Genomic DNA, 20,909 nt, shown 5'->3' on the forward strand with positions numbered 1-20,909 from the left:
TAAGCTTTAAATATCCACTGGGCTTACATCAAATACATCAAAACACAACAATAAAAAACACTTTTCTGAACTTATCAATATGACTCTGTCCTTCACAGGATAAGTAAAATGGATCACTGCAAAAACTCAAAATCTTAACAAGAATATTTGTCTTATTTCTAGTTAAAATGTCTCAATTTAGTAAAACAATCTCATTACACTTAAAACAAGACTCATCACTGGAAAAAACAACAATTTTCACCTGTTTCAAGTAGATATTCACTTGAAATAAGTAGAAAAATCTGCCAGTGGAACAAGATTTTTTTGCTTGTAATGAGAAGATAAATCTTGTTCCACTGGCAGATTTCCCTACTTATTTCAAGTGAAAATTTACTTGAAACAGGTGAAAATGGTCAAATAAGTTATTTTTCTGGTGATGACTCTAAATGTTGAAATAGCAGTAAAAGCACATTCATTGATGAAATGACATAAGGGATGGAAAGGGGGATGATTTGGACCGTTTTTATTTCAGGGGGGATGATTTGGACCGTTTTTATTTTTTCCCCCCTCATCCCCCCTCAACTCCAGTACTGTTTGTTGCTAGGCAACCGAAAAAAGTTTTTCCGATCTGGCGCCCTTTTCCCACTCGTTTGGACGTACAGTAGCTACAGCTCAAATTGCAAAATGTATCTGTCCCTGCTTCAAAGAAAAGCCCTGGCTTTAGTTCTTCTGAGGAGGAGATGAGCAGCAGCAGCAAGGAGGGTCCATGAAATCCTCATGAGAAGACAGGATTTGGGGGAATCCAGGCTCGTTGGAGCTACATCTCCATGATGACCAGGTCTACTTCAGATTGAACAGGGAGCAGTTTGACAGCCTGTTGGGGAGTGGGTCCTCAGCAGGATGACAACCACCTTCTCTCCTATTGGTCGCACCGAGATGCCCTCACAGCGCGATGAAATTAAAAAATGTTCAATTCAGGCACAGGCAGGTGAAACGCCCGTGGCAGGTGGCCTCTCGCGCGCTGCCAAGCTCGCCAGCAGAGCGGTCCACTCTTGTGCCGCAGTAGCACATGGGAAAGCCAGCGGCGGCCGCCCTATGTGAAAGGGGCTTAATACTGTTGGCCCCTGAAGGTTACATTTGGCCCCATAATGGCCCCTGTTTCAGAAAAATCCTAGAACCGCCAGTGGTTACATGGGATTGTCCCGCTGATTCAGCTCAGAACCAGACAGACCGCAGCAGAGAGCTGGCTGCGCTACCTGACGGGGATGAGCTGCAGCGGCCAGGTGGAGAAGCACGCGCATGTCAGGAGATTAATTCACTGAAATATCTGGAGCAAAGTCGGTATCGGTCGACTGATAACTGAAGAACCTCTGTATCCAGCTCAGATGATTTATGATCGGTGGGTAAAACAGCCCACCAGCAGCATCACCGCTGCATCTTCCGACGAGCAGGACTCCATCTACATCGGGACTGCCGGCACTGTTTTGACACATGTTTGTCTCTGTGCAGCAGCGATGTGGATCATAAATGTGAGGATAACAGCTGCTTGTTTCTGACCTCCGCGTCTGGTCACTTGTGGTCAGCTGGTGTCTGACCGGGACCACCGCCACTCGGGCCAGAGCGAGAACTGCAGGTCGCCTTCTGAACAGCAAGTATTGTAACGTCTCAACCAACTCACGAGACGTTCTCAGTGTAGAGTTGTTTATTAAACAACTATACAGGTTACTGTGGGCCGTAACCTACGCCAACCAACAACAATAACAAAAAAAAAGGTTTTCTCCTGACTTAGTTACTCCTCTCTTTTTCATCTCTCACAGCAACCACCAACCGCTCCGTTGCGCCTGTTATATTAACCATCACCATGGTAACTCTCCGCCCGTGAGGCCTTGACAGACACCTGGACAACACAACACTTCTAAACTGAACAGAACAGAACAGTTAAACATTCCAGTTCGTTACAGTATATTCGCCCCCGTCATTTGACGCGTCGACAGGCTCGTTCTCCTGAAAGACACTTGTAGTTCAAATTCATAAATATCTCTGGTGATTCTCATCATCAGTTGCAGCATCGGCAGGACTTAGAACTCTCCAGTCTCCCGACGGCTCTGGTTGAACGGCCCGACAAACCATTTCCGATCGCGCTGTTTTCTTCACTGAGATCAGAAGAAAAGCAGAGCAGTGACCTCTCCATCCCGTGTTGCTGTCTTGTTTATTTATCTTTACTCCACCAATAGTGGAGCGGCTAAGAGTGGATTTTAGGCAGAATCGTGCATTTGGTGATACAAGCATGAAAATTGGCATGAGCAGTCTCCATGGGTCACTTGACAAGAAAATTGGTCGGGCCACTTGAAATTTCAAGCTGGCAGCCATTTTTCAAGATGGCCGCCACCTTGGTCGATCAATTAAGTGATGTAATTGTTTGGTTGGTGATATAGACATGAAAATTGGCATGAGCAGTCTCCATGGGTCACTTGACCAGAAAATTGGTCGGGCCACTTGAAATTTCAAGCTGACGGCCATTTTTCAAGATGGCCGCCACCTTGGTCGATCAATTAAGTGATGTAATTGTTTGGTTGGTGATATAGGCATGAAAATTGGCATGAGCAGTCTCCATGGGTCACTTGACAAGAAAATTGGTCGGGCCACTTGAAATTTCAAGTTGGCGGCCATTTTTCAAGATGGCCGCCACCTTGGTCGATCAATTAAGTGATGTAATTGTTTGGTTGGTGATATAGGCATGGAAATTGGCATGAGCAGTCTCCACTGTATTTTGTCTAACTCCTCACCCTTGACCTGTCCGATGTGGTAAAAACCTGCCAGGAGTTCCCTCCTAACGGCATAGCTCTCAGGGTTCAGTGAAGTGCACAAGCTCCCTTACCACAACAAGGTAACAGTCACAAGGGAGGTTGACGTTGTCAAATAAATAGTAAGAAATGGAGAAACAAAAAGGAAGATTATTAAAATGGCCAGCTTTGGTGCTGAATGGATAGCGCTCCAAAAGATAATTGAACAATTATTTACTGAATGGCAATATGGGCAGATCTAGAGGCAACAGCAGCTCTGACTGACATAGCCGTGGAACCATGATAAACTGAAAATATCCCTCACAAATAAAAGGTAGAGGTGCTTTCATTACAAAGTATCTCCTCAACTAAAAATATCTCTCACTGGTAATTAGCCAGTGGAAAGAAATACTAAAGAACTAAACTAAAAATGCGATTAACTGGTAAAACTGAAGACAAACTGATGTGGCCATGGGGAGCCGAGCCATAGGTCTACACCTGAAAACACAGGTGCCAAGGGGGAGTAACCCTGGCAAAAAGAATATGCAGATAGGATCTAGCAGGGGCAACTAAACAGACATGTACAAGTGAGTCCATATCTGAAGCACTTACACCTTCCAGTACATGCCTTGGTGCACCCGCATTTGGTCAACTCCCAACAACTCTCTGCAATAGGTGGAAAAGGAGTCCAAAAGATTTTCCATTCCTCATCTTGTTTTATCGATCCCCAGTCAGATGGGCTTGGCATTTGTGGTTGTGGCTTTAATGCCTGTCCCCACACGTATCCAGCCTCATAAGATGCACGTTTGGCATGCTCTTTGAGTGCTGCTTGAGTTGGTGGGATCAGGTCATATGGTCTTTGCTTTCTGGCAAAGAGATCAAGCCTCGCCTCATTCACAGTTGTGACATCGCTGGATCTGTCATACATTAGCACAACAAATCTCTCCAAAACTTGCAGGTCGCTGTCATCTACTGCAGAGGGTTCTGTTTCGCAAGAGCATAGAGTGGCTGGTCAGCAGTTATGACAGGCGTTTGTCTTGGATTCAGGAATGCCGCTGTATCACTAACTTTGTCCATGACATGCTTTACTGTTGCAACAGAGTGGGCTTGGTCTCGGAGGAGGGGAAGCAGTGATGTAATGCTGACTTTAAAATCCAGGCTCCTCCGTTGGGATGCATGGTGGGCTGACCATATTATATTGGCAGAAGCATCGACTGCTTGGGTTAGGCTAACTTTCTCCAGCCAGTCAAACTCGGGTGCCAAGTTTCTGTTGAATACAGTGAGGTCTGGTAAAGGTAGGTTGGCTACAGGATGGGGCTCTGGGTTTTTCTTTCTGAAGAAAGCTGGTTGGATATTCGAGAAGGATTCAGGAATTTCAGAAACTTTGCTTGGTCTGTCATCTGAAAGTTGGAGTGGTGGCCTTATCTCACCCTCATTGTTAAGACCTGGATATTGGAACATGGAAATACTTGTACCATGAAAGGATGTATGGGCCGTTGTTGCTGTGGGATTATGGTCAATGTTGTCCATAGCAGATGTGGTGAAGAGTCCCTTTCTCAGAATCGGTGGGCCGACAACCCCCATCTACCACATACTGGTTCACCACAGATTCTCCTAGCAGTGCGGAAACCTCCAACACCCTGTCATAGGAGATGCATATCCCATTCTCATGAAGTAGGTCAATGAGTTGTCGTTTTCGTGTTTTAGCATACACCGCCATTCCAATGTAAACAGCAAATGGAGTTTCACGGTCTCTAGAGTGCCTATGGGTTGCTGCACCATCTTTGCACTTAGTTTTGCAATTGTCTAATCTCTAGTCTAATTTACCCGTAATCACCAAATCAACACAAATGTACTTTAATGCCTCAGTGTTAGAGGTTTTTTCATGGCATAAAATTGTTTTGGCATCATCCAAAACTTAAAAAATAATGACTCTAAGTCCTCTCTAACTCTAAGGAGTTTGCATGTTCTCCCCGTGCTTGCGTGGGTTTTCTCCGGGTACTCCGGCTTCCTCCCACAGTCCAAAAACATGCATATTAGGTTAATTGGTGATTCTAAATTGCCCGTAGGTGTGAGCATGAGTGTGGTTGTGAGCATGGTTTATGTGTTTTTATGTGGCCCTGTGATGGACTGGTGACCTGTCCAGGGTGTAACCCCTGCCTCTCACCTGAAATGAGCTGGGATAGGCTCCAGCAGACCCCCGTGACCCCGCAAGGGATAAAGCAGGTAAAGGTAATGGATGGATGGATGGATGGATGGATGGATGGGTGGACTCTAAGTCCTCTTTACTGAAAAAAAAAATGTATATGGGAAAATTGATTTTGAGGATCCAGTGGCGGCTCACGGCAGTTTCCATGCTTGTATTTGCCTAAATGCTCCAATAAGGTGGCGACCATCTTGAAAAAATGTCCGCCATCTTGAAATCCCAATTGGCTGTGAGCAGTTTCTTGTCAGGGGAACAATGAGACCGCTCATGCCAATTCTCATGCTTGCATAACCAACTTTACATCACTTAACTGCTCCAATAAGGTGGTGGCCATCTTGAAAAATGGCTGCCATCAAGTGGCTGGTAGCATTTTCTTGATAAGTGACTCATGGAGACTGCTCAAGCCAATTTTCATGCCTATATCACCAACCAAACAATTACATCACTTAATTGATCGACCAAGGTGGCGGCCATCTTGAAAAATGGCCGCCAACTTGAAATTTCAAGTGGCCCGGACAATTTTCTTGTCAAGTGACCCATGGAGACTGCTCATGCCAATTTTCATGCCTATATCACCAACCAAACAATTACATCACTTAATTGATCGACCAAGGTGGCGGCCATCTTGAGAAATGGCCGCCAACTTGAAATTTCAAGTGGCCCGGACAATTTTCTTGTCAAGTGACCCATGGAGACTGCTCATGCCAATTTTCATGTCTATATCACCAACCAAACAATTACATAACTTAATTGATTGACCAAGGTGGCGGCCATCTTGAAAAATGGCCGCCAACTTGAAATTTCAAGTGGCCCGACCAATTTTCTTGTCAAGTGACCCATGGAGACTGCTCATGCCAATTTTCATGCTTGTATCACCAAATGCACGATTATGTGACTTATCTGCTCCGCTACAACTCGAAATATTGAATCACTTTTCTAAGCGAAAGGCGCGAACGGCGGCTCAGGTGTATCCGCTCCTTTAATCTGATTGGTTTACGAGTAAATCGCTCCCCACGTGGGGTGCGCTCTTATGATTGGCTGAAACAAAGGGTGATATCTGATTGGTTGGAGATCCTTCCGTGTTAAAAAAAAACGTATTTGTGGATCGAGTCACGTCAGGGGAGTCTCAAACGTCACACGCAAATCCAGCGCAGCTCACAGACAAAAAAACGTTTGTATTTATGTTATATTTGTGTGTGCATCAAAAATACATTTGTGTTTCTTGTCCTACGCACGTGTGAATTATTCTGTGCATTTGTGAATCGGTCTGTGCATTTGTGAATTTTGTCCTGTGCATTTGTGAATCGGCGTGTGCATTTGTGAATCGGCGTGTGCATTTGTGAATTTTGTTCTGTGCATTTGTGAATTGGTCTATGCATTTGTGAATTATGAGACTGTTCTAGCTCCATAGTACAGTGAACCCTCAACACCCGGCTGTCTTCACTAGCGGACACAGAACCCAGCATCTCTGCACAGCCAGAAAATAGTTCAAAACTCCAACCCCCTCGACCACCACCTCGTTTCCTGCTACGCTTTGATGATGCTACAGGCCCGAGCATCCCTGGGCTCCTCCAGACGTTTCTACTCAATTGCCTAAGGCATTCAACTCCCCACAATAAGTGACATATCTGAGAACTCAGGACTTAACGGAGGAATTCCTGTCACTTCCATCACTCTGTCAGGCGTAGTTGTGGTTTGTGTTGCTTAAAAAACTGTTTGAGGTACCAGATCCTTCATCTTGGGACACATCTGCACAAATCCAATAGGAATCACATTTGAAACCGCCTCCATATTATGTGGTTTGAATGCCTTTTTTTTTTTTTTAAATAACATTGTCTGTGGTTTTCGTCCGTTCAGACTGTCAAAAAAACTAAAACAAAGCGGTCTAGATACAATCTAGATGTTCTAAATATGGTCTCATTTGTGACAGACGTGACAGACAAGGAAGAACACATGTGTCAGGGTTTCAAAAAGTAGATCATTGTTGGAGCATCATCACCCAAACGGAATAAACGTATGGGTGCAAAGTAAAAGCTGCATTGACACAGAGTCAAACACTCTTGAGGTAGCTGGAGTTTCTAGATCTTCAGGTGAGCTACAAACAATGATTGATGACCATGGGCTTGTTTGGGTAATGACCACCATTCGTCCAGAGCATAATCAGCATGATGCTGCAAACCAGCAGCCCTGAACACATTTAGGAAACTTACTAAAAGCCCAGATTTGGTTCTTGTACAACAAATGTCCTCATCACTTGTTGAGTTCTTGAAAATATTTCTACTTGGCTGTTTGGTTCTGATTGACAAGAAACACTCAAAATAACAAACAAAAACACTTAAAATAAAATTGTTCTTGAATGGAAAATATCAAAAGACCTCTGTCTTCTGCGTAATCATTTTCACTGTGATATCCTAGCTCCAAAATGTCGCACATTTGATTCAATATTTAAGAAAACATGCTGAAGTAACTGTAGAAATCCACATATGTATATTTTTTTAAATCAGAAAGTCAGAATTAAACATTTTATTTAATAAAATAAATACATTTTTTTTAAAAGGTTAGATTTGGTGCTTGATATCCAAAGTAGTATAGGTGGTCTGTGCCACATTTAAAGTTAAGTATTCCTCAAAAAAATAACAACTTTGGAATAAATTGTTTATTTTATACTGCTTTCTCTTCAGCTAGATGATTTGAAAGGTTTGGGATTTTCTTTGCATAAATTCTGATTGATACATTTACCACATTTACTGGAAGATGCAACAAAGAAAAAGTCAAATTTCAATGTTGCTCAGGTCTTGGTTGTCATCCAGCCGAAATGATGTCTCAAACAGCAAGATTAATAAAAAGTATTTGCAAGCCTAAACATAATTTCCAGTATGTTCCATGTGCGTCATACAATTCATCTAATTCTCGCAGCACTTTGCTCTTCTGAGTGACAGCATTAACAGGATCCTTATGTCTGCTTGCACTGCAAATACACATGCAGGGTTTATTGAAAATGTCAACGGTTCCAGGTGATGTCCACATGCTCTGAGGTGCAGGGTGTCAGCTGGACAGAGACGATGAGGAGTCCTCTAGCGCATCTGGGAGCAGTGAACGGGCCAGAGGTAAATACGGTCTGGAAACATGTCATGCTTGTGTTATAGAAAATTATAAAGTAAATCCAGTTCTCTTGGAAAACATTTTGTTGGACTCATTTTAATGCATTGGCAGTCAGATGTCACTTTACATTTCTCCCTAAGAATGTGTATCTGCTTAGCGTCATCAAGGATGATGATGGTGATGTCAGTTTTGCTTCTGGATTGCTCTTCATATGCAGTACATGCAAGAAAATGCAGCAACACCAAGACACCCAGACAGGATATATAATCAAAATATGGTATTCCTATGTAAATTAAAGGGTATAATAGTGGTAAAAATGGTGGGTAGAGAAAAAGGCATTCAACACAGAAATGGAAATCAGGAAAGCTTGTTTGTTGGACATCAGGAAATGTAAATCATGCAAAGGTTGCAATAAAGACGCTTAGTCTGGCTTCTCCAGCCGAACCCAGAGAGAGAGAGAATTAATGTAACGTGAAGAGATATAGATGAGCCGGCTTGTTAAAACCCCTGCACACTGTCAGCAACGAAAGAACAACATTAATTGCTTTCCTCTAAATACCTTCAACAATATACCGTATTGACCAGAACCAGATGACCAGTTTTTCTCCCCCTTTGAATAAATAAAAAAAAATGTGATCCTCCTGTATTTAGAGTCCAGACTTTTAAGCATCAAGACTGTTACTGCCATAAATCCGTAGTTGGTGGGATCCAATTATTTCAAAATAATTTCATGAAAAAAAAAATTTAAATTAAAGCTGTAAGCAGCGATGAACGGGCCCTCGTGCGTGCAATTTTTACCCATAAAGATCAAGTACTCAAAACCGAGTCCGATGACACCACCCACGACTCTATGTCAAACCATTCAAAAGTTATAGCAGAAAATAGGAACTATCAAATATGGACCAATCAGATGAAGGGGGGGCGCGCTTTTTAGCGTCTTAGAAAAGTAATGTGCGTCGTTGCAGGATGGAGACTCACATTTTGATGTATAACACACCTGGGTGCACGTTACGGTTCGGGCCGTATTAAGGGCCGAAGAAATGGCATAAATAGCGCCAAAATTACACGATTAATTAAAAATGGCCAACTTCCTGTTCGGTTTCGGCCATGGCGCCAAGAGATTTTTCTTTAAGTTGCGACATGATACAGGTGTGTACCGATTTTCGTGCATGTACGTCAAAACGTATTGTGGGGCTCAAGGCACCAAGTTTTCTAGGGGGGGCTGTTGAGCCATTAGGCCACGCCCATTAATGCAAACCATTAAATATCAAATTTTTCGCCAGGCCTGGCTTGCGTGCAAAATTTGGTGACTTTTGGGGCACGTTTAGGGGGGCAAAAAGGCCCTCATTTCGTCGGAAAAATAAAAATAAAAACAAGAAAAACAACGAGGATAACATCCCCTACAGATACAATAGGGCCTTCGCACTGTAAGTGCTCGGGCCCTAATAAATAAATAAAACAACCAAAACACTAAAGGAAGATGATGAACTCGGAGCACGGCACGGGAAGAGGCACAGAGAGAAAAAACTAATCACATGCCACTGAACCGGCAAAGGAGCAATGAGACTAAAGACCAACAAACATTAAAGGGATAACAAGAAAAAACATGGCAATAACATTTGGATTACTTGCAGCCAGGTAACTAGGCACAACTAATCTAAGGATGGAATTGAAACAGAGCTGAACAAGAATCCAGGAACTCAAAGCCGGCACAACAGTAACTTCTACAACAGCTGGTGGTGCAGTGTCAGCAACCTGAATTACAGTTGGAGCTTTTCAATTTCTATTCAATTACATTTTATTTATATAGTGAGTATTACAATACAAATCGTCTCTAAGGCCTATAGCCGGTGTTTACTCGCAAGGAAAAAGTCCCCTTTAAGAGGGAAGAAACCTTGAGCAGGACCTGGATCATAAGGGGGGACCCTCCTGCCAAAGGCCAGCTGGACAGAACATGGAAAGGGATATAGGAAAGAGAGGATGAAGAACAGAGAGCGGACAGACACATATCTATTGTCAATGGCACATAAGACAAAATATATTAGTGGTAATCATCTGTTAGCAGGAGAACCAAGAGTTCTACGAACATATTACATGATGAAGATGATTTAAATATCCAGATGTTCTGACAACCTCGCCTGGGAACATTCAGCCCAACAGCTGATGAATGCTGCTCAAGGTTTAGAAAACCAAAAAGAAAAGGGCCGGCAAGGAACTGTTACAGTAATATTACATGGTCAGTTGGTGGATACAGAGATGACTATATACAGTAAACACCAAGATGGTCAGAGGGTGGGACTGCACGCAGCATGCAGATTCTGAAGATCTGGCTTGGAAACATGTACAGATGAGAAAAGGAGGGGCAGACCAGCTCAACAAACTACTGTAATGGAAAATTTTGGTATAACACTGTCTGTTGCCTGTTTTCATTCCTATGCCGAGGTCATGTTCCTTTGACACAGAGCATGGCACGGTTGCCAGGGTGATGGGTGATGTTTTGTCTTTTCCAGCTCCCAACTATAAAATAACCTGTCTCTAATCTTCTTCAGCGCACTCAGGACTGACGGTTCATGTGACCGGTTGGACTGTGTGGCTCCGTTCAATTGAATGTTTGTCCTCTTTTCATTAAATCTTCAGAAAGACAGCTGAGGTGTCCTGACATTTCTTTTTGAACAACAATTTTTGCCACCACACTACAAGAACAATGGAGAACAATTATGGTGATGAAATACTTCTGATTAATAACTGAGGGTTGATCTGAAGTAAGCAAAGAGAAGAAGAAGAGAGAAAAAGGGTGATGGGCACCGCTCAGTGGCTCATGTTGGTGTCCCCCTGCAGCGCAGGCCTATAGCAGGATATCTAGGATGAAGCTGCTCTGGTCTTGTCCTGCAGCTGCAGCTATGACTACTGCCCCTAACACACTAACACACAGAGTTTACACTAACTATAAGCTTTACTAAACAGAAAGGTTTTTAGTTTGGTTTTAAACGTGGAGGTGGTGTCAGCCTCCTTAACCCAAACTGGAAGTTGGTTCCATAGTAATGGTGTCTGATAGCAGAAGACTGTCCTCCAAATCTACATTTAGATCTAGAACTATAAGTAAACCTGCACTCTGAGAACGGAGAGGTAGTAGGAACATAACATACTATCAGATCTTGGTCATAACGCAGAGCTAGGCCGTTTAGGACTTTATATGCAAATAACAGAATTTTGTTTTGGATTTAAAAATTTTAAACAGAAAATCTGTAACAGGTCTGCAGGGTTGTCGTCTGTTTGTATTATGTTCCATGGCCGATATCACCAACAAATAACAGTGCACTTCTACACATCTCACGCCATCAGTTGCATATGACAGAGACGATGGTGTTGCTTCAAGCCTTTTTCCTTGGAGCATGGTTTATTTAGTGATTCAGTAGGAAAAAAAATATTAAATATCCAATAGCTGTAAGTTGATTATGCTCTTATTGCACAAGGAATCTCACATGCAGCAGCCCTTAAAGAAGCCCGGTCCACCTATTATTCGAACATCATCAATAGCAGTCCAGGAAATTCAAAACAGCTTTTTTCCACCATAAATCATCTCCTTAATTCCAAAAACAAAACCCAAATAGAGTCTACAGCAGAACACTGCAACAGGTTTCTTGTATTTTTCAAAGACAAGATAAATTCCATCCGGTCTCAGCTCGCAGGCTCCTCAACACCATTTCTACCATCTGCCTGCCCTCAACCTGCACCTTTTAGCACCTTTGCTCCTGTAACACAGACCGAAGTTGAGAGTTTCATCAAAAAAATGAAACCCTCCACCTCCACTTTGGATCCCATTCCTACAACACGCATCAAATCCAACCTGTCGGTTATAAGCCCTCTCCACAAATAATAAACCACTCATTAAACTCCGGCCATGTCCCGCCGTCACTCAAGACTACCATTATCAAGCCTCTTCTGTAAAAACCCAGCCTCGACCCAGAATGTCTCTCCAACTACCGGCCCATTTCCCATCTTCTTCTTTCTGTCCAAGGTGCTTGAAAAAGCTGTTGCCACACAGCTACAGGAACATCTTCAACACCATTCACTATTTGACATTTTTCAATCTTGTTTCCGCACTGCCCATAGTAAAGAGACAGCATTATTGAGGGTAACCAATGACCTTCTCATCTCCGCCGACTCTGGATCCCCCTCCCTGCTCATCCTCCTCGACCTTTCAGCAGCTTTTGATACTGTTGACCACCATATCCTCCTAAGCCGTCTGCACACCGACGTTGGTCTCCATCACTCAACACTGGACTGGTTCACCTCCTACCTTACTGACAGGACGGAGTACGTCAGCTTGGGATCTTCCAAGTCCCAAACAGCCCCTGTTACGTGTGGTGTCCCCCAAGGATCTGTCCTAGGACCTCTTCTTTATTTTGTACATGCTGCCCCTGGGTCGTGTCATCAGCCGACACGGCATCTCTTTTCACTGCTATGCCGATGACACTCAGCTGTACCTCCGGACTGACCCCAACCTACGTTCCACCCCATTCCTCTCATCATCACCCACTCAAGCCATTTCCAACTGCCTGGAGGAGATTAGGGCTGGATGAGTCACAACTTCCTTCAACTCAACAGTTCCAAAACTGAAGCCATACAAATTGGCACCCCTCACCAGGTCCAGTCATCCCCCATAACCACCATCTCCTTCTCCGGTCAAGACATCCCCCTCTCTACCTCTGTTACCAACCTCGGTGTGAAGCTGGACCCACAACTCACCTTTGTAAACCACATAAAACATCTGTACAAAACTTGCTTTTTCCACATAAAGAACATATCCAAACTCCGCCCCTTCCTCACTTTCTCCGATGCAGAAAAACTCGTCCACGCCCTAATCTCCTCCAGGCTCAACTACTGTAACCGACTGTTCATCGGTATCCCCAACAAAATCCTGGAAACAATTCATTCAGAACTGTGCTGCCCGAACTCGCAAATACGACCATATCACGCCTATTCTTCAGAACCTACACCGGCTTCCCATAACGTCAAGAGTTCAATACAAGATCGCCCTCATCACCCACCTCTGCATCTACAGCAATGCCCCTCAATACCTCAAAGACCTCCTGACCCCTCACTCATCCACCCGGAACATCCGGTCACAAAACACCAACCTCCTCTATCAGCCCCACACACGACTCCGCTCCATGGGAGACCGAGCCTTCTGCTCCGCTGCCCCCCACATCTGGAACTCCCTCCCTGAACAGCTACGTCGACCCCAGTCTGTGGACACTTTTAAAAAGGGGCTTAAAACTTTTTTTGTTCAGGAAGGCTTTCCCTGGTCTTTTATAGATGTTTTTTTCTGTGCTTTTATGCTTATACTTCTGGTCTTTTATCTGTTTTGATTTTATTCCTTTTTGTTTATTTTGTATCTGTAGCACTTTGAGATTATTTTATGAAAAATGCTTTACAAATAAAATGTATTATTATGTACAGTATATTACTCATCTGTGGCTGAACCAGCTGCCACGGCACACAACACAAACACTTGGGTTATGACTTACACGGGGGGTACGTGAAAGAAAGAACACCATTAGGATTTGCTTCAGTATTAAGGTTCAAAATACTAAAACTTTTGAGAAGGAACACAACGCGGCAAAAGCTGCTGTGATGTCATTACTAGTTACACTCCACTACGTCACATAATCTTAGTGGCCATTGCAACTCTGTAACAGTGTACATGAGCCATTCGCTTAAGAGGCTTCTGCTTTTAGCAATTCTGGATTTTATTCAGTGGATTGAGTTGCCATCAGAAATAACTAAATCTAATCTAATATTAATGTTCTGATTGATGTGCTGCAGAAGGATTTTTAAGGTTTGCAACAACTGAAATTTTAATGCAAGACACATTTCAAGTGTTCAGATGGCCTGAAGTCAATGCAACTGAACATATCTGTGAAAGTTGGCTGAACTGAAACTTAGCCTTTGGCAATCATGATTTAATTGGAGTCAAGTGAATTAACAGATCTTGATAAAGTTTCCGTTCCACAGTAATTGCCTCCCAGGTTACAATCTCAAATACACAGGGGCTGTAGCGTGCAAATGAGGTATGCGGTGAAGCACTAAAGTCTAACAAAAGGCCACCCACAAACACTCACTGTGCAGGCTACTTGTTTAAATGAGAGAGTTTTTGGACTTTTGTAAAGCTCTAGTTTTAATGAAAATATTATCTTTATAAGTATCTTATCTTTATATGATTGTATAATCTTACTTACTCCTTTTAGATATGCAGCTATTTAAGTAATGTACATCATATTTTGCTAACAGTTTTGGTTCGTGGTGGCACTGCAGCAGAAGCCCACGAGGCGTGCAACCAAAACTCGTCTGTCCCACTGCTGTACTATGAGCTCATCTACAAAACTGGAGAGGTGAAGAGCAGGATAACCCGACCGTTTGCTGACCCGGCTTCATTTTTAGGACACCGAAATGCATAAACCTGCCCAAGCAGAATGTGTGGCCGTGCAAAAGCGAGGGGAAAACATCATCCGCCCAATTACACAATGAGAAGTGTAATCTGCTGGTGGCATCCAAACTGCAAATAGTGTTCAGTGTGCCTGTGGCGGTGCTACAGGCCCCACCTGCAGAGATCGCATGGAGAGTCTGCTTCAAAGGAAGATGAAAAACAACTTATATATGTATGAATACAAAAAAAACAGGAACATCAAGTTTCATATGAAAAACCTCCTTCATGTGTTATTACAGATTCCTGAGTCAGATGTATATAGTTAGGTATTAATATAAAAAAGGTTTAATGAGGAATGGAAATGATTTTCAAAATTCTAGTAAACATACCAACATTTTAAAGGGACTTTTATTCTCATTCAGCAGGAGGCAGGAATCCAGTGATATAAAAAGCTGTGACAAAAAAAGCTGTTTTCAACATTTTTGACCAAGAGTTGACTTGCATTTACAAATTTCAAATGGATAAATAAATTATATTTAACTGTTTAAATGTTCTCACTGCAAGAAAGTCCCCGGTTCGACTCCCAGGCCCAGCAGGGTCTTTCTGTGTGGAGTTTGCATGTTCTCCCCGTGCTTGTGTGGGTTTTCTCCGGGTACTCGGCTTCCTCCCATGGTCCAAAAACATGCATATTAGGTTAATTGGTGATTCTAAATTGCCCGTAGGTGTGAGCGTGGTTGTGAGCATGGTTTGTGTGTTTATATGTGGCCCTGTGATGGACTGGTGACCTGTCCAGGGTGTAACCCCTGCCTCTCACCTGAAATGAGCTGGGATAGGCTCCAGCAGACCAGTCTTAAAAAATGTTCAAAGAGTCTTTAGCTTGCTCTTAAAAGTAGGTACAGACCCTGCAGATCGGACAGAGTTAGGTAGGTCATCCCACCATCGGGGGAACAATGGAGGAGAAGAGTCTACTTACTGATTTCACGCCATGTTGTGGCGGAAGCAACAGGTGTCTTTCACTGGCTGAGCAGAGTTGTCGAGAGGGAGTGTAGCTCTGAATGAAAGAGTGAAGGTAAGCAGAAGCCATTTGGGTAATTGTTTTGTAAGCCAGATGCAGAGCTTTGAACTTGATGCACGCTGAAACTAGAAGCCAGTGCAGAGAGATTAGCAGCGGAGTGACATGAGCTCTCTTGGGTTGATTGAAGACCAGACGTGCTGCTACATTCTGGATCATCTGCAGAGGTTTAATTGAGCATGCAGGAAGGCCAACCGACAAGGAATTACAGTAGTCAATGCGTGACATGACCAGAGCCTGAACCAAGAGCTGTGTTGTCTGTTCTGTTACAGTAGGTAGGGTCTGATTTTCCTGATGTTGTAAAGAGCGAATCGGCAAGACCGGGAAACCGAGGCAACATGGTTCTTAAAAGGTCAGGTGGCTGTTTAACATGACATCAAGATTCCTACCAGCAAAAGTGTGATAGACTCCAGCTGAACGCTTATCTGAGGAGGTAAGGAATGACTGGCTGGACAGACAATAAGCTCAGTCTTGGACAGATTTAGCTGAAGGTAACAGCCGTGTTGCCAGGTGGGAAGGAAAGAAAAAAGCTGGGTGTCATCAGCATAGCAGTGGTAGGAGAATCCATGAGAGCTGATGATTTCACCTAGTAAAGAGGTCTTATAGTGAAAAGAGAAGAGGGCCAAGTACCGATCCCTGTGGCACCCCTGTTGCCAGCGCATGCGATCTGGACACTTGTTCAATGTCATGCAGGCCATTGGCTAGTTGCTCAAATTTCATGGTGTCAAGTGATGCTCCAGCTTGCGGCTGCCTGTTTTTTTTTGTTTTTCGGCATGTTTTTCCGAGTTGGAATCCAGTGACTGGAGAAGTCCTACATTTTGTATCATGGCAGGACAAGTGTCTTCCTGTGAGGTACCGTATTTTCGCGACCATACGGCACGCCGTGTGGAAAGGCGCAGCCTCAGTTATGTGTGTCATTAGGTAGGGCGGGAGTAAAACTGAGGTTGATTGTGCTGTATTTAAGTCTTTATTACAAAGTACTAACATTTTTTAAATCACCAATGAATAATCAAAAATTTAAAAAGCGTCATTAATCAAACCTATCCAAGTCCTCATCCTCCGTTTCTGAATTAAACAGCTGCGCTAAATCAAATATGCCACAGATGTCAGGACTCAGCCCGTCGGGCTGTGAACTGATCAGTGCGTCGGCACGAGCCAGGCGCGCAGCTCTCTGGCCACGCGCTGAGCAGTTCTCCCGGGCTCAGCGTGATCAGGCTCCGGATGAAGCCCGACGGGCTGAGTCCTGACAACTGTTCCACTTTCTTCGCTGTCAGAGTCACTTTCCGTGCCGTGCGGCCCCTCGGAAGTGATGCTGCCTTCCACTCTTTGTGAAACTGTGGTCTCCATCGGTCCATCCATCCTAGCGTGGCAGCCAAACACAACAGTAAACTGCGGGCAGGCCGCCCTCCCCGCCTGCGGGGACGCATCAGCTGCTGCTCGGGCGGCGGTTCCTCCAGAACGCACGGTGTTTCTCAAAGCGCTCCCGAGGGAGCCGCGGTGAGAGCCACCAACAACACACATTCGGTGCACTGCGTCATTGGGTGCGCAGCACATTTCGAAGAAAAAATAAGACGTTTATATGCGCCTAATGGTCGCAAAAATACGGTAATAAAATGAACCACAAGAGGACGGATCCTGAAATGCCAAGCTTTGAGAGTGTGGAGAGCAGGATGTGGTGGTTGACCGTGTCAAATGCAGCGGACAGGTCAAGCAGTGTGAGGACTGAGGATAGACCAGCAAATCTGGCAGTGACTCAGTAACTACCAGAAGAGCAGTTTTAGTTGAGTGGTCCTGCCTAAAGTCTCACTGATGTGGATCAAACAGGCAGTTGTCAAGAAGACATCTTACAGCTCTGCAAAGATCTGGTGCAAAGTTGGATTTTTTTCAATATGGAGATTGGCTCACGTTAGGAGCCAGCCCCTAGTGGTAACTCAATGAACTGCAAATAAATGTACTCAGACTAGCAAGGGGGAAGTAGCTTCTTGATTCTGCCAAAACAGCCTTTAGCCCTCTTCCAGATATGCACGTTTGCAGGATGAGAGGAAGAAGCTGAGCTGGTTGTACACGGAGAGATTATTTCACCCACACCCCACCTGGTGCTCCTCTGGAAGACGCCATCATACACCAGAGAATCCACTGTTATCTGGACAAAGTAGGCAGTACTGTAAGGATCATCTTCTGTGATTTTTCTAGTGAAATTAACACAATTCAACCTGTTTTATTGTGTAAGAAACTCCCGAACACACAGGTGGATGCCTCCAACGTCGCCGGTATTACTAATTATTTAACAGTTTGTGGGTACTAAGCAAAACCTCACCAAGTCCTCAGTTTAACTTTATTAACGTTAATAATTTGGTTTTTTTTGGAAGCACTTTATAAAACACAACACAATCTCAGGGCAATGAGCAAATAACTTTAAACACAAAAAAATAGAAAAAAAGTCCTAACTTGAGGTCCAACACTTTCAATCACACCTCAGTTTGTTTTTCTACAGTTTGTGTTTCCAAACTCAGCAATGATGCATATTTCCTCATTCTAATTTAAAAATGATACATATCTTAAAGCACTTTCATACCATTCCTCCATTAAACCCTGTTTACACATACTGATCCACGCCTTGATACACGACAAACAAATTCTAAATATGTTCTGGTCCGTTCATCGTTGCAGTACAGGAGGCGAGAGCCAAGGAAGCAGTTTTCAAAAGACTGAAAGATGTCTGATGAATGGTAACACTGAAAAAGAAGAGTAAAGCAGTTGAGTCGGATGCTTCTGTAAAATCACTTGGAGTACTTTGTCCCAGTGTTAGGATGGCCGGGTAACGGCTGGACGGAAGCAGAGGTGGCAAATCCGGCTTCAGAAAGTAAAAGTCCTACCATGTATTTGTTCTGTCCATTCACTCAACCAGCTGATTCTAATCAGCACAGCTCTTCAGCCAGGTAGATGAGCTAATTAGTGAACTCACCTGGTTTTAGTGAATGGACAGAACAAATATATGGCAGGACTTTTACTTTCTGAAGCCGGATTTGCCACCTCTGGACGGAAGACAAGAGGAGGCTTGAGGCAGAGGTCAGGTGTATACCAACTCGGTGTTTATTTCACCAAAAAGACATCTCCAAAACACATTCTCTCAAAAATGGCTGCAGACCCACAGCAGCACGTGGTCCTGGCAGCAACCGGGATTGATGGAAACTGGCAGCCTTATATACACCCTGCCACTGACAATGACCACAACAAAAGGGAGAACTCACCCTCACCATACATTTAAATATATACCCCAAAACACAAATACATGAAAATATTATTACAACTAAACTTCAAATACTCTAACTAAGGTTAATGATAAACTACACAAATCAATTAGCAATCAAACAAAAGCTGAAGAGTCAATCAAAGAACCTAACACCCCTCCACTAATTGCTGACTTGGTTTCTCCCGAGCCTTTAAATTGGTGCTCAGCCCTTGCAGACACTTTTAGCCTGAACACCCTGCAGAGAAACAGAGGTGAGTAAACTACACAGCATGGCACGGGTACACCAATCACATAAGCACATGTGTTGAGCTATCCAAACCAAACGTTTGTCTCTGTTTTACAGGCTGGCCTTCAATTCCTCCCAGCAACAAAAGTCTACAAAAACACAACAAAATTAACAAACAACTTCAATAAAAATATTAAATGTTTTGTGTTTGTGTCTTAATTTACTGTTGACCACCATAAATACTATAAAATACAGATAACAAGTAATGAAGAGGGCCTTCATTACACCCAGGAAGACTGTAAAAGATGTGGAACAATAAACACAGTAGCCTCCAAATATGTTTGGCCCCAAAAAGTTGGAAAACATCAACCCACAGCACACAGCTGTAGCTTTATGACTCAGTTGTTCTCTTATTTTTAGCTTGAATGCCCATTTTGTCCAGATATTTAATACGTTTGACCCATTAAAAAAACTTTAGGTTGAAATTGTCACGCTTGATTGCCCTCCACTTTCATACACTTTATTTTGCAGCACAAATGAAAAGACTCATGAGTGATCATCTTCCGAAAAGGAGTGGTTGTTCACCGACTAGAAGGTTGTCCCTTCAGTCTCCAGGTTCCCTTGTTCACATCTGAACCTAATACAGAACTCCATATTTCCCCTTAAGAGTCTGGATGAAAGTGTCTACTGAAAAAATACATCTGAAATCCCTGGCACATCTAGTAAATGTTGTGTATTAAGAAATAAAACATCTCTGATCAGGTTTTAGACTGAAATGCTGCACAGCTCTGCAGACAATAACTGGACTTCTCTTTTGTGCCATATGAGGAATTTCTTCATGTGAAAGTAATTTATTTTTCGAAGTGGATTTCCTCTTCAGTTTTCCCCAGTGATACAAACATTTTTATTTTGAAGTCATCCGTGCAGCACAATCAGTAAGAAATTTCAAAAAGCTTAGTCCAGACAAGTTCTGATTGTTAATAATTATATTGATCATCACTGAATGAAAGTTGATGTGAATGCAGCAAGGAAAGTTAGCCTTTTCACTGCAGCCGAATGTATTTACGTGATAAGTTTTGGTGACTCGAACACCATGTGGAGGAGAAATGAACTGTTTAATTTAATGTACTACATTTAGAACTTGTTCATAGTTTAGTTATTCATTTTTGCAATGACTCATGCAGTGTAGATCTTTTCTTGTGTGTAACTGTGGAACGTAGAAACTTAGTTTTTTTTCTTTTTTCCCGTTATTCCTGTAATTCTCCTCCACATCCGTCTCCCCTGTCATGCATGGTGCACCAGAGCTGCTTGTTCACCACATTTGTAGTCTAACAGGGATCTTGCTGTGTGTTTGCTTACCTCAACAAGAGTCTTCTGTTTTGCAGGGACACGGTTGTGATAGAAGCAGATCGAGGAATGCTTTTACCTCCACACTAGAAATTAAAACCAGTGCAGCAATTAAAGCAAAGTTTGAAGCATGAAACTGTGAACCTGAGTAAGCTGAGTAAATTAATTGACTAAAATAAAAGAATGTAACAAATTAACTTAAGATTTCAATATGTCATTAACATACAAAACTGAGATTAAAGTGCCAAGGTACACTTCCTTCTAACCCACCGTTTTCTGAGGAAAATTTTTGTTTTATTTTGTTTAATAATTAGACGCTATATTGGCTGGAGTGGACTCCATCACATCCTGATTTTCTGAAGACTGAAGGCAACTTTTATGGGCTCAAATTAGAGCCATAAATATTTTGTATCTGTAAATAAACTTTGTACTTGTAGAAATATTTTGTGCATGTGCAAAAAATATTTGTACTTGCAAAACATATTTGTACTTGTAGAAATATTTTGTGCAT

General features: G+C 43.0%; 1 long non-coding RNA gene across 1 annotated transcript in view; it reads right to left on the minus strand.

Moving 5' to 3' along the window:
* LOC133462508 (uncharacterized) overlaps positions 1 to 20,486 on the minus strand; it is a 29,878-nt gene extending 9,392 nt beyond the window's left edge. Inside the window, exon 1 of the long non-coding RNA XR_009784253.1 lies at positions 20,411 to 20,486. This is a non-coding gene — a long non-coding RNA (uncharacterized LOC133462508). The remainder of the gene's footprint in view (positions 1 to 20,410) is intronic.
* Between the last annotated feature and the right edge of the window lie 423 nt (positions 20,487 to 20,909).

Source organism: Cololabis saira, chromosome 16 (genome assembly GCF_033807715.1).
Source record: "Cololabis saira isolate AMF1-May2022 chromosome 16, fColSai1.1, whole genome shotgun sequence".
Lineage (NCBI taxonomy): Eukaryota > Metazoa > Chordata > Actinopteri > Beloniformes > Belonidae > Cololabis > Cololabis saira.